Source organism: Podarcis pityusensis, assembly GCF_964106645.2.
Source record: "Podarcis pityusensis genome assembly, chromosome: 8".
Taxonomy (NCBI): domain Eukaryota; kingdom Metazoa; phylum Chordata; class Lepidosauria; order Squamata; family Lacertidae; genus Podarcis; species Podarcis pityusensis.
The window spans coordinates 80,518,359-80,533,289 of NC_138033.1; positions in this window are offsets into that span (position 1 = coordinate 80,518,359).

Here is a 14,931-nt window from a genome sequence, read left to right on the forward strand (position 1 = left end):
ACCTAAGATTTCAGATTAAAACAGCAGAGTGGAAGGAAAGGAGGACCTTGTTCTGCCTCCCCACTTCCAGCTACTCTCTGAAGACTGGAGAAGAGACCCTCTTAAGAATACAGTGGTACCTCGGGTTACATACACTTCAGGTTACATACGCTTCAGGTTACAGACTCCGCTAACCCAGAAATATTACCTCAGGTTAAGAACTTTGCTTCAGGATGAGAACAGAAATCGTGCTCCGGCAGTGCGGCGGCAGCAGGAGGCCCCATTAGCTAAAGTGGTGCTTCAGGTTAAGAACAGTTTCAGGTTAAGAACGGACCTCCGGAACGAATTAAGTACTTAACCCGAGGTACCACTGTATTAGGGGGGTGGGCAGGGGAAGCATGGCTTTGTTTTTTGCAGACTTCAGATGAGGACCAGACCATGTGAAAAACGAACTAAAGATATTAGCTGCAGTTCACTCATTTTCAGCTTTGTATTCTTATTATAAAAAAAGAGTGCCTAGGCATTCTGTTGTTGCGCCCATAATCTAGGCTTAAGGTACCATTTACCTCCTGGCTTCCCTATCTCTGTTTCTAACACTGGGTCACCCTATATGTCAAAGTGCAAGAGCAGACAGGTTTCTGGGGGTGAAGGGCTGGCAAGGGGTTGGGAGTAGAGTCATCATGGTAATAATTTCCCTCTTGCTGTGGAAAGCGGGTAGGAAGAGGCGTCTCCCTCCCGCACGCCCTGCATTGATGACCATCCAATGAAAATGAGTGGCAGGAGAGCCAGGCAAAGCCAAAAAAAAAGGGGGGGGGGCTTCTTCCAATGATGCAAGATTAACTTTATTGGAATTTGCTGTCATGAGAGGTGGCTGCAGTCACTCCCTTAGGAAAAATGCAGGGAGGAGAAAGAAGAGGGTCTGCCTATGGCTATTAGCGAGGGATGCGGGTGGCGCTGTGGGTTAAACCACAGAGCCTAGGGCTTGCCGATCAGGTCGGTGGTTCGAATCCCGCGACGGGGTGAGCTCCCATTGCTCAGTCCCTGCTCCTGCCAACCTAGCAGTTCGAAAGCACGTCAAAGTGCAAGTAGATAAATAGGTACCGCTCCGGCGGGAAGGTAAACGGCGTTTCCGTGCGCTGCTCTGGTTCGCCAGAAGCGGCTTAGTCATGCTGGCCACATGACCCGGAAGCTGTACACCGGCTCCCTCAGCCAGTAAAGCGAGATGAGCGCCGCAACCCCAGAGTCTGCCACGACTGGACCTAATGGTCAGGGGTCCTTTGACCTTTACCTTTATGGCTATTAGCAACAATGAACAAAAGTTTTGTGTTCACAGGCAGCCTTCCTCTGAGTAAAGCAGCCCTCTTAACTCTCTTGCCAAAGAGTCATACTCTGGAATCTGCCTTCTGCTAACCAGCAGCTGTTTTCTAGCATTTCAGACAGGAGTCTCCACTAGGCTTCGCTGGGGACTGAGCCTGTGGTCTTCTGCATGCAAGGCAGATGAGATGCTCTGCTGCTGAGCTACTGCTGTCCAGGAACAAATGTCAATGCCCAGAGTCGGATAGCACCTCCTGGGTCTGCAGCTGGGTGTGGGAAACAAAACAGTTTTAAAAAGAATTACGCATGCGAAAGCTGGCATGGTTAGGAGCTTCTCTCCGACATATTAGGCTTTGACATGAGAATAGCTGAGCTCTGCCTGGTTTCTCTCCTCCGCTCCCCCTGCTACAATCCCTCTCTTCACCATTCCCCTCCTGACTTGCGTATACAAGTCAATGTGGACTGCAAGCCTTGCGTGCTAAGTCTGTGTCACTCCCTACAATACCTGTTAGTCATGCTACAGTTGTAACCCTTCATTTCATGACAATACCTGTCTGCAAAGGGTTGCAAAACAACTGTAATGTTTTAATTCCATGGCGGATGCCAACCCCAGAAGGGAAAAGATGGCAAGCATAAGAGAGACAGAGAGGATCCCTCTCAGGATGCCAAGCTACAAATTAGTTCCAAATCTTTCTAGTGAGAGGTACATAGCAGCCCTGAAAACTCCGTCAAGCTGTGTCCCCTGACTTGGCTGCCAAGTGCAGTCAAGCCTATGCTCAGCCAATGTTGCCAAACTGGTTCTTGCCTTGTTCGCTGGGATTTCCAAGAGGTGGTTGATCCAACCAGGATGGTGGCGCATCACATTTTTGGGGATTGCAAAATGCTGGGAAACGAAAGCTCCTGTTGACAACTTGCTCAAGCCTCTGGGCTTGGTTAGGGCAAGTAAGGCCACTTGGCACAAGGCAAGCAATGCAAGCAGCCAAGACTGGAGTGTCATAAGCCTGTGGGAGACCACTCAGAAACTTCCAACTGGTCCAAAATGCATTGGCCAGATTACTGGCTGGGGTTCCATTTGTGTCTCCTATAACCCCTGTCCTAAAACAGCTGCATTGGTTGCCAATTTATCTCCAGGCTCAATTCAAGGTGCTCATGCTTAGCGACTTAGGTCCCAAATATCTGAAGGGCCGCCATCTTCCCTGCAGACCCTCTCAAGTGTGAACATCAGGAGAGGCGCCTCTGTTTGTTGTTCCACCACCCTCAGAAGTTGTGAGGTGTCCTCTGCTGCAGTCCCTAAGTTGTGAAACTCCCTGCCGAGGTGTGTCTGGTACCTTCATCATCCAGCTTTTCCATATGCTAAAGATCTCCCTCTTCACGCTGGCCTTTTGACACAAGAGAATAATTTTTTTGGGCCCACTCTAGTTGTGATGATGACTTGTTTTAAACTGTTCTCAATGTTGCATTTTGCTTTTTTGTAACCCATCCTAGGACTTCATGGCAAAGGCTGGGTAACAAATCTAAACACAAACAAAACAGCAAGGTGCCCTGGAGCAGGCACGTCCAACAGGTAGATCGTGATCTGCCAGTAGATCACTGGATGTCTGTGGTAGATCACTGGCTCCCCCCAAAGCTCAACATTTTTGCCCCCAAAATACCGGGCCTTCCACTTCCCTAAAAAAAGCTAAACAACTTGGACCTGAACCCCTAAAAAACTGGGCTTTCCTCCTCACAAAAAAAACAACTTTGACAAGGGGGTAGATCACTGCCAGTCTGGTGTAGTGAGAGCCAGTGTGGTGTAGTGGTTGAGAGTGGTAGTCTTGTAATCTGGGGAACCGGGTTCACGTCCCCGCTCCTCCACATGCAGCTGCTGGGTGACCTTGGGCCAGTCACACTTCTTTGAAGTCTCTCAGCCCCACTCACCTCACAGAGTGCTTGTTGTGGGGGAGGAAGGGAAAGGAGAATGTTAGCCGCTTTGCGACTCCTTAAAGGGAGTGAAAGGCGGGATATCAAATCCAAACTCTTCTTTTTCTTCTTCTTTGTGAGTAGATCTCAATCTCTTGGGAGTTGGCCACCCCTGCCCTAGAGCAAGCAGGTCAGGTAGTTTGCCTTTCTAAATTAAAACTTTCCACCTACACTGTTTCCTGGCAGTGGCTCTTAAGAGTCTCTAGCAGGGAATGGTATTGGCCATCACTTGTCACCTGCTCTTTTTAACTAGAGATGCCAGGAGATTGAACCCAAGTCTGTGTGTGTGCGCGCGCACTCGTGTGGCCCCCCCATGCTTCCCATCATTTAGGCCCCTAAGAAAGTGGGTAAAGGTAAAGGGACCCCTGACCATTAGGCCCAATTGCGGACGACTCTGGGGTTGCGGCGCTCATCTTGCTTTACTGGCCGAGGGAGCCAACGTACAGCTTCCGGGTCATGTGGCCAGCATGACTAAGCCGCTTCTGGCGAACCAGAGCAGCGCACGGAAACGCCTTTTACCTTCGCACAAGAGTGATACCTATTTATCTACTTGCACTTTGACGTGCTTTCGAACTGCTAGGTTGCTGGAGCAAGGACCGAGCAACGGGAGCTCACCCCGTCGTAGGGAATCGAACCGCCGACCTTCTGATTGGCAAGTCCTAGGCTCTCTGGTTTAACCCACAGCAATAGGTAGACAGAAAGAAGCAGCAGAGACCTAGCAGGCTAGTGTGGGTTGCTGCTGGAGAGGCTCAAAGGTTGCCTACAGAGAACTAGAGTTTAATATGCATTCTTTACTCCGAGGCCTTGAGTGAGGCATTACCTCCTAGAACAGCTACACACAATTCCCAGGGATCAACGTCCATTTGCGTGAAGGCATCCCAGGCACCATGACCTTTTTCCTTTATAGGTTTGTGGGTTCCTCTCTGACCATAGGGGTTAATGTCTTAATTGAAAGCGCCCCCTCCCCTCTGCTCCCTTAATCTTCTCCCCACCCCCCACCGGTCAGCAACCCAATGCCCCTTCCCCTCTCCCATCCCCTTTTCATTGTTTCCTAAACTGTCCTGTGATCCCAGCAAAAAGGATGTGGCTTGCTCCCTCTCTCTCTCTCTCTTAAGATCAAGCAGCCCATTTTCTCCAGACCCTCCTTTGTCCTCCTTCCTCTAGGCAAGCAGCTCCTTTGCATTTTAATGCCTGCTTCCAAGGGAGCATGCAGCCACTAGCAATTACAGATCCCCGTAACAAAGATCTAAGAGACAGAGGGAGGAGGGTTATTTTGACAGAGGGAAGGAAACACAGGGAAGGCTCCCAATGAAAAATCAATCGACTGGCAGGCTGAAAACAGATCAATTTGTATTGGTGAGCAGGCAGGAGTGTGTTTTATTCTGCCCAACATTTAAACATGCCGTGTCCCATGAAAGATGGAACAACCACCCCAGTCTTAACTGTCTTTCAGTGCTGATTCCATCACTGCGTGGCTGGTTTCTTCTTGCCGTTGAGGTAGACCTGGATGTAGCCTCATCATAAAAAAATGGGCTTGACCACAAACCTTTACTTATGGGAATGCAAAATCAACATTTGCAGTCCCATTTGCGGGAATGCACAAGGTGCTTCAGCATATATTGAACCCAACAAAGACCAGGGTAGGAATATCAATACAGAACCACCACCACCACCACCTCCTCCTCCTCCTCCTCTTCTTCTTCTTCTTTCGCGATCCCTCGTAGCGGAGTAAGATTGTCTTCCATAAACACTGTTTTCACAATGAGTTCGTAAGTGACTGTAGAGACCAATTCTGGACCCACACATCCTTCCACAGTGGGGACATAGGTTCCCGGACAGGAGTTGATCACTGTGTGGATTTGCCAAGTGTGCCTTCCTCTTAACACGTTTCTCCTTTGTGTCCTGAGTTCGAGTGTCTTCAAAGCCCACAACACCTTTGGCAAAGGCTGTTCTCCAACTGGAGCACTCGCAAGCCAGTGTTTCCCAGTTGTTGGTGTTTATAGTACATTTTTTTAGATTTGCCTTGAGATGGTCTTTAAACCTCTTTTGTTGACCAGCAACATTACGCTTTCCATTCTTAAGTTCGGAATAGAGTAGTTGCTTTGGAAGATGATCATCAGGCATCCACACAACATGACCAGTCCTTGGTGCTCCCCACCGCGGTCATGGGGAAAGGCACCCTACTTTTAGGATCCAACTTTACTTGGTGCAGGGGGGGGGTTGGGTGAGCCCCCAGACCTGATCCAGGAGCAATCAGCTTGTTTTCATGATTGGAGCTCACCTTTCTTACTAAGCACCATGTTATGGCTTTCTGAGTCGCATCCAGCGGTACACCTGGCTATGCTCCCTCCCATGTGCCTTTGGCACCACAGAGGGCACAACCTGAAATACCTGCAATGTTGCCAGGAAAGAGGCTTCTCCTTTCTGTACAAAGGACAGTGGGACGCAGTTGCCATCCAGCTAGGTCCCATCCAACTTGTACTACCACTCCAGAATGTAGGGTTGCCATATTTCAAACTGTGAGAATCCGGAGCTTTTTTTGGCAAAGTTTTGCCCAAAGTTGTTGAGCTTTTTGGGCGAAATAAATTGCTAAATAAAAAAAGTTATTGAGCAGTGCATAAGCGGCACTGCAGACATGGACTGCCATACATCCAGATTTGCCCAGACATTTCCCCAATTTCCGCCCAGACACTGCTGCTGACTGCAGTATTCTGGATAAAGGTAAAGGGAGCCCTGACCATTAAGTCCAGTCGTGACCGACTCTGGGGTTGCGGCGCTCATCTCGCTTTATTGGCCGAGGGAGCCGGCGTACAGCTTCCGGGTCATGTGGCCAGCATGACTAAGCCACTTCTGGCAAACCAGAACAGCGCACGGAAACGCCGTTTACCTTCCCGCCAGAGCGGTACCTATTTATCTACTTGCACTTTGACGTGCTTTCGAACTGCTAGGTTGGCAGGAGCAGGGACCGAGCAACAGGAGCTGACCCCATCGTGGGGATTCGAACCGTCAACCTTCTGATCAGCAAGTCCTAGGCTCTGTGGTTTAACCCACAGCGCCACCCGTGTCCCACAGTATTCTGGATAGGTCTGGGGAAATCCGGGTGTACGGCAACGCTATAGAATGGTAACGGTGATCACCAGCTGTTATCACCCATAGGATGGGCTTGGTTTGAACACCAATGTTAAGAAGAGCCTAGCTGCTGGATCAGAACAAAACACTCATCTAGTCCATCTTCCTGCCATGGCCAAACAGATGGTTTCCAGGAAGCCCACAGGCAACACATGGAGGCGACAGTCTCCTTGCCCCCTACACACACACACACACACACACACACACACACACACTACTGCCCATTCAGTTGCACATTGTCTCTGAAACTAAGAGATTCCACTTAGGCCTCCTCCATTAATTCATTATTTGTACCATGATGAATAAGGCAGTCACAGGCCATCACCACATCCTGTGGCACTGAATTCCATAAATTATATGTTGGATGAAGAAGTACGTTCCTTTGTCTGCCTTGACTCTATTACCAATTTAACGGGGTAAGCCCAATGTCTAGTGTTATGGAACAGCGGGTGGGGAGGCTGTGGTTCTGTGACAAGAGCACATGCTTTGCAAGCGGAAAGCTCCAGGCTCCATCGCTGACAGGTAAGGCTGTGAATGTTCCCAATCTGAAACCCTGGGGAGTTGCTGCCAGCCAGTGTAAACAATACTGAGCTAGATAGACCCATGTTCTGTAGGCTGCTTATGATGTGACAAGTCCCAAGTTCAAATCCTAGACAAGTCCTGCTCTATACAGGGAAGGGTGGCTCTGGAAATGTGCATATTTGCATTCCAAAGGTCCCAGGTTCAGTCCCTGGTAGGGTCTCCAGGCAAGGCTAGGGAAGAATCCTGCTTGAAACCCTGGAGAGCTGCTGGCAGTCAGTGCAGACAATACTAAGAAACCAATGGTCTAACATGATGTTAGGCAGCTTTCTGTGTTCTGTCTGCTTCTTCCTGAAAACTTGCCTTGGTGCAAGAGTCTATTCTAAAGTCCTTTGGCAGCCATACACACAGAATGCCTCAGATTCCATTGTGTGGCTTTGGGCACTTCTAGAGTTCTGGGTTTCTACAGGAAAATGTTTTGGGGTTGTTGCTTTTTTTGTTTGTTTAAATTGCCTGTCACAATTGGTCAATTCTCAGTCCTTCGTTATTGTTGCTATTTTTGATGTACCGAGTTGGGACACGGCAAGACTTCCAGAACTCGCTTCATTTCCCTTCCCATCCTCTCCAAAAGGGAAAGGGAAGAGACCCAGAGACCTGCACGGGTCACTTGGCACAAAAAAAGCAGCTTGGAAGCGCAGTGACCCTTTCAAGCTGAGAAAAAGCAGTTAGCATGAGAGCACGTTCAGCTTGGCTGAAAAGGAGGCCAAACAATACCCCACCATTCCCTTGGCATGTGGCACAGCAGGCGCTGGGTGCTCAGCCACTGAGCTTCTAGATGCCATAGATTGGCAAAAGGGCCTTGTTTTAGCTGAGAGTGGGAGCAATTAATGGTTTGATCCTGCATCAAGCATTTATGGTATCTGTGTGGTTATTATGATGAATTCGGACTGGCAAAACAACATAGGAAGTACACACTTGAATGTGCATGTGGCGGCACTAAGGCCAATGAGACTGAAAAATGTCACTTGCAACCAATGATTCTGCACACTATATTGCGTGGCGAGTTCCCGCCCCCCACCAGGATAAATAAAGACACGAGACACCATAATTTAAGGTTAAATGGGCGAATTAGGCCACAACTTTATTGAATTCAGGAATGAGAGGCATTGGCTTAGGCATTGGTCCTAACGACTATCCGGCTCCAGCCCATTTGCTGGAGACACGGGGAAGGGTTAACACTATATCGGGGGAGTCTCCCGCCGAGGCACGTCGACTAGGAGCTCCCCCGGGTCACCGCTCGGGGGCGTGCCTTTGGCCCACACCTCCATAGGCTTCGGACAGGGCCACGCCCCCCGGAGTCCTTTAACGGACCACCCTTCGCTCACTGGGGGGAGGTGATGGCGTTCCTCCCCCCCCCACATCCTCTTAACCCCTTCTTACCAATGCCTACCGCCAATGCCGAAGAGTTGTGACGAGTTGCTACGAGGTAGGCGAAAAACCAAATGGCTGTAAATTGCCAATTGGGAAAAATTCCTACCATGCCCCATGCGGCGACAGACCGAAGTCCATAGCAAAGTCAGAGACCTACCTAAAGCCTACCTAAAGGGAGGGAGGGTGGGGAAAAACGTGGGGGCTAGCTGGCGAAAAGAGGGTGAGCCCCCTCTGCGCCAGCCCTAAATAGGGCAGACACGGCCGGGATTCCCCTGCTCTCGCGGGGGCTGAAACCAGCCCCCGCTCACGTGGGGGGTGGGCGTGAAGCCCGCAACCCCACCTCCTGGGCAGGCCGGAAGTGGCTTTGCCTAGCAAATTCGGCTAACAAACTGTAGGACTGGCATCATGTCCTGTCCTGGTCTGTGGCTCCATCTCCTTTTAAGAAGTACTTTTTTCCATACCTTCCTCTCTAGGTAAAAGTGAATGAATCATTATTATTTTAAGGTAAGTCAGGCCACAGTTGCTGACAGTACTATACGTACCATGAAGTTTACATCGGGAGCAGCCAGCTGAGTCTCAAGGGATTTTATTTAAGGTGAAAGATGCAGCCACATTTGCGAAAGCCAAGCAGGTCTGGGAGTGGTCATTGTCTGGGTGGGAGACTACCTGGGCAGCTTACACACTGCCTTGCATTCCATCATTGAAAAAAGGCAGGATATACAGTGGTACTTCGGGTTACATACACTTCAGGTTACCCAGAAGTATTACCTTGGGTTAAGAACTTTGCTTCAGGATGAGAACAGAAATCGCGCGGCATTGGCGCGGCAGCAGCAGGAGGCCCCATTAGCTAAAGTGGTGCTTCAGGTTCAGAACAGTTTCAGGTTAAGAACGGACCTCCAGAACAAATTAGGTACGGTACTTAACCCGAGGTACCACTGTAGATGTAATAAAGGACCTTATCCCAAGGTTTTGAGTTCTGACAACGGGGGCGAAAGAAGGACGGGGGGGGGGGGGACGGACGACAAAGTTAACAGAGGATGGATATCTGTAAAAACAATTATAGCAAATATCAATGGCTGACTTCCACATAAGCATTTCAACTTGGGTTGGCCATCTGCCAGCTCCCACCTTTCTGCCTTCTTGCTTACATACAGGCCAGGATGTCACCGGTTCTCAGCTTCCTCCTCCTCAGTCTCATCTGTGCTGCCATTTGTTATACAGCCTATTGTGTTGAAATGTAGCAGAGTCCTTAAGCAAACTTAAGTTGTAAAAGGGAATGGCAAGCCCTTCAGTCACTGTGTCATATACTAGACAGGGAGCAGTAAAAGGAAGCAGTTGCTGTTTGGGGCCAAATGGGCACTGAACGCTCCATGATGCTGAAATAAAAAAATTAAGGTCTTTTATATATAATAAATGTTCATAAATGTACCAAGCAAACACGTACATAAACATATAAACCACATGTCTGAAGCAGCACAGGAAAACAGCCCTGAAACCATTTTGACTCCAAAACTGACCAGATGATTTCTCTGCAAGGTCAAGGAAAATGGAAAAACCTCCCCATTGTCTTTTCATTCACAAATCCTGTCTTAAGGGTATGTCTGTGTATTAATAGGGTGAGCCTGTGCCCTGGCTCAGGAATGAAGTATTTATCATTACAAAAGACTGGCCAGGCTCCCCAGGGTATCCAATCAAGTAAGCATTAACAGGTAATCTGCCAGACAGGAGATAAACAATGCACTCAGATTTCTGTTGTAGACCGCCCTTTCTGTGATGTAGGTATGATGTATCTGGGGGTGGTCTTGGACTCCAGGGCAGGCAATTTAAAATGTCTATATAAGGGTGGGCACACCTTGGTTTGGGGTCCTCCTCCTTCTCCTGCCTGTGAAGGGGACACCCTGTTGCAACAGTTCAATAAAGATCAGGCTTACTAGCTGCTTTGCTTCTCAATATTCTCTGATTGGCCTCTGTTATTTTCTCCGACTGATGGAGAACCTGCAAAGGACTCTATAATGGCTCTTGTGTCCCCCCATAAGGAAATAAGGGCAAATTTTCGTTTATTACAATGCCAATCACTGTCTCCACCTGAACACCAACATTTAACTCCTCAGGGCTTAACCATTGCAACCACAGGCCCTTTCTCCATTTGTCCTGCAGCCTTTATAGATCTGTGATTGCTACAGACATGTGAGCTATGATGCAAAGGCATGGGAGCAGCCTTCCTCAGTTGCACCAGCTGCAAAGATGGGTGCCAGGCAGACCAGCTGTGGTTCTTCGTTTCCGCGGTCAGCAAAAGACACGCTGGAAGTAGCAGCTTTTATGAGTCTCCCCAGGGCCTGGGAGTCTTCATGGATTCCATTCCTTTTTCTCTCTCTCTCAGCCTTGCCACTGACCTTGTTGGGAGTCACATGCTCGCTTCCCTTCTGGCTGAGTCATGTATACCCTTGGGTAAAATGGGTCTAATCCAACCGCACCATCTCCTTTCTAAACTCTGTAAAGTGCCTCCAGCAACTGGGATTAAAAACTTTGCACAGATATATGTTTCCATCATTCACAATTAACTGCGCTGGCAAGGGCACCACAACTGGAATTCCAGAGCTGAGAACACCAAGAAGGCGGTGGCAAAAGAGACTGGCAGGGATGCAAAATGGCTGGTGCTGCACAGAGCAAGTGCAGGGAGAGGGGATTCAAACCATAAAATGCAATCTCACGTATCACCCAATCTGACATCATTGTTACGAACACACAGACCTGCCTTATATTATTGGCCCATTTACCCCAGCCTTGTCCATTCTGAGTAGTAATAGCTCTCTGAGGTCCAGGCTGTGAAAACCCTCTTCCAGCTTTGCAATCTCTTCAGCTCCAGGCTACGAAGGGGGAAATTCCTTCATTAGACCGTTGTTATGAGATTGTTCCTCTCCCCCAACAAAGTAGAAAAGGTACCCATGGAACAGTTTATTTAGAAACTTCTGGACTTCTCCAAGAGACTCCTGGGAGTTGTAGTTTGCTAAGGGTGCTGGGAATTATAGCTCTGGAAGGGGTAAACTACAACTCCCTGGATTTGCTGGGGAAAGCCATGTGCTTTAGATGTATGGTGCATATGCAGCCCTAGTCTTGCTTTGAAGATTGCAGTGGGTACCAGAGATAACCTGAGCGAGGGCATAGTACTCTTTAATCAAGTTCTGGGGCAAAGACTCACTTCTGCGGCATGTCAGGTCATCATCAGTATCTGAACATATGAGGAGGTGCCATAGTTCAGTAGCAGAATGGATGTGCTTTGCATCTCAAAGGTCTTAGGTTCACTCTTGTTGGGTGGGCCTAAGAACCACTGTGTCTCCCAAGCCTCAGCTTCCAGCATTACACAGCTAAGACAGAAACTTCTTCTTCCACAGGCCTCACCTGTCGTTTGTATAACAGGTTTCTTTCAGGGGTGGGGAATGTTATTACTGGAGCCAAATGCATCTTGAGTGATCACTTGCTTCATGACAGTGACCCAGATAACCTACTGTAATCAGTCTCATTAATCGATTAGTCCCATGATACCCCCCCCCCCCGGGAGCAAATGCAGATTAGCAGTAAATTGCTTTCTCCAAATCTAATTTAAATTGAAGCACGCTGCTCTCTGTAATTGGGAGTTTCTGCAGGGATTGAAGCATGAAGGAAAGCTTCGTTTTCTTAAAGAAGGGAGAGAAAGGAAGCAGAGCAGCCATCCCCCTGGGAATGGGCAGACTGGGTGGAGGGGGATCTGTGCAAGTGACTATGGCAAAGAAACTGTTTGATTTGGGTCATTTCCCAGTGTGGGGAGGAGGGAGGTTATAGCAAAGGCCAGCTTGATCACCAGGGGGAAACCGTTGTCCCGGGAATCAGAAGCACAAAGGACAGTGGAACAATCTCTTGCGGAGCTGCAAAGTCAAGGTTGAGCACCTATAAATGGACAACGCTAGCTGGCACGTAGAGGGTTCAAGCCTTGAACAATGGCTTCTCTGCACACTGCCGCAACCTCCTTTTGTTCATTCACCTTCCCAACTTGGCACCTATCCATGTGCCTGTGACTCATCCCCATGGCTCGTGCTCCCTGGAGGCTGGCGCCTTGCTGGTGCAATTTGTCCCTTTTTATTTCCCTGGCTTTCCATTCTTCTGGGGGTTGGAGAGAGCCTTGGGGATTGGGGCACCATGTTTGCCCACTGAGTGGGCATGGTGTGAGGACACATCCCATGGAATAAAGCAGTAATAAAACTGTCCTCAGAAAGAGGAGATGCCCCCTGAAAAGGTTTTGCAAAAGTGTGAGCCTGTGAAGGAAACGTGCTTTCGTTTTTGAGAGTGGGTGGATAAAGGAGCCATCCTTATTCCATACTATGTTCACATTAGCAATCCTAAATACCTTGAAAACGGGTGTACTGGTGGGGAGAAAACCACAACCAGCTCATCGGAAGAGTCAGAGTTTTGAAGCAAGAAGGACTGGTTTTCTCCATTCACACTGAAACTTCATTCACACAAAGGCAAACACAGCTGGCTAAGTGCTCATCCACACCGCAGTTTAATGTGGATTTGAAGCTGCTTTTGTCTTTATCGCTGTTGTTGTTGTTACTTGTGGCAGATACAGCAATGATAAAATAATTTTTAAAAACAACTAAATATCGCTTAAATACATTTCAAAAACATTCTCAACCAGTGATCTCCAAGTCACCAGGAACATGCCTGGGAATGTTTTAAAAATTCATCAAATTGCCTGGGAATTTTTAAAAATTTCCCTGAAACTCAGTGATGAGACAGACACACCTCACTAAGGAGGGCATTTCACAAGGGGGGAACTGCCACTGAGAAGGCCCCGTCACAGGGAGGCTGTTGGAGGCTGAACCAGGGATTTTCTGTATGCAAAGCACATGCTCCAGTTACTCAAGGTGTGCACCCTCTCCATAGGATTCCCCATCCTTATCACATGCATATTTGCTCTATTCAGGGGCAGGTATCTCTGCTAAACAGGCCTCCAAACCCACAAAACTGCACAAGCAAAGTATCTTGACACCAAAGCAGCCAGCAAATCCTGGCCTTTAATGCAGCAGCTCCTGACTTGGGTCTACACTTGGACCCCATTGGCTCAGGCTGCCTCCTTGTTCCCTCCAAGCACGGGTCTTGTCTATTTGTCTTCTGCATCTAGAACAGAGCATCCCACTGCTCCCCCATCGCTGCTTCCATCCTTTGACCTTTGCCTGACTCAGCCCTGCTCCGCTAGCCACAAGGCTTATGGCCCGGGCAGCTGCCTGGCCTTCAGGAATGTGTCAGCAGAATTCCATTTACAAGAGAGATTTACAAGGGGGCCTCTTCCTGCTGAGGATTCACAGAGGGCCGCAGTCTTTGGGGAAAATGGACACAAAAGCACCTTCCCCCTCCCAGACATCCCCACAGAGAGGGCCCCTGTTTCCTCCTTACAATAGGGTATGATGCCACTGCTGTCCTGCTCACAACGAACTCTGTTTCTTCCAACTGGGCTGCTGCCCCTCCCTTCACAAGAGACCCTCCCTATGTCCCCATGACCAATTACTATACTGCCTAACTCCATCTCTTGCATGTAGACCTGAACATCCTTTACTTAAAGTTCTCCCTGTAAGGAGATCCAGTAGTCTCCCAGGTGGGTTGCTCTGTTAGTCAAGTGCTGGGGTCAGCAAACTTTTTCAGCAGGGGGCCGGTCCACTGTCCCTCGGCCCTTGTGGGGGGCCGGACTATATTTTGGGAAAAAAAAGAATGAACGAATCCCTTTGCTCCACAAATAACCCAGAGATGCATTTTAAATAAAAGCACACATTGTACTCATGTAAAATCACACTGATTCCTGGTCCGTCTGCGGGTCGGATTTACAAGGTGATTGGGCCAGATCCGGCCCCTGGGCCTTAGTTTGCCTACCCATGGCAAAGTGGTTCTTCATAGTTAGCAAAAATGTACCTTCCTGCACCACCAGCAGTCTGCAGTCGAGGTCTCCCTGCGCAAAGCCCAATATGCCATCTTTAGAAGAGGGCTCTGGAGACTTAGATCTGCTATTCTAGGGCTCGGTAACTTGGACTAGCTCTGGTCAACCCTGCCTGTTGAACAAAGTGTCTCTAAATGCACAACAAAACTCTTTCAAAGTACTTGAAACTTGGGGGGGGGGAGGAAGCGGTTCAGATGTTTTAGGTTTCTCTCGGGCAGGGGGAGCACCAGGCTTTAAGCTGATTGCAGTGGGAGACAGAGCGATTCCCAAGTTGCCTCATTAATTACAGCAGTAGCATGTTTCCTGTCGTTAAGGCAAGAAGGTGGGCAAAGGGCCAGTGCAGAGGCTCGTGTGTCTAGTTTGGCCAACAAGCTTTTCCCCACCACACACCCCAAAAGCTGCCATGGCGCTGGGTTGTCTCTTTCAGATGCCTCTATATCCAGACCTTCCATTTTATAGGCAGGATTGTAGGGCCTCATTTTGTGTGTCAGCCACTGGGCATCTCAACGGGAGCTGATGAGCCAAAACTGAATCTGGAGAGCTCACAAGGCGAAGGCAATGCAATGGAGACCCAGAGAAAACAACAGGAGGAGATACAGTACAAAGCCCATCATTTTTTACTACCTGAAGCCCCA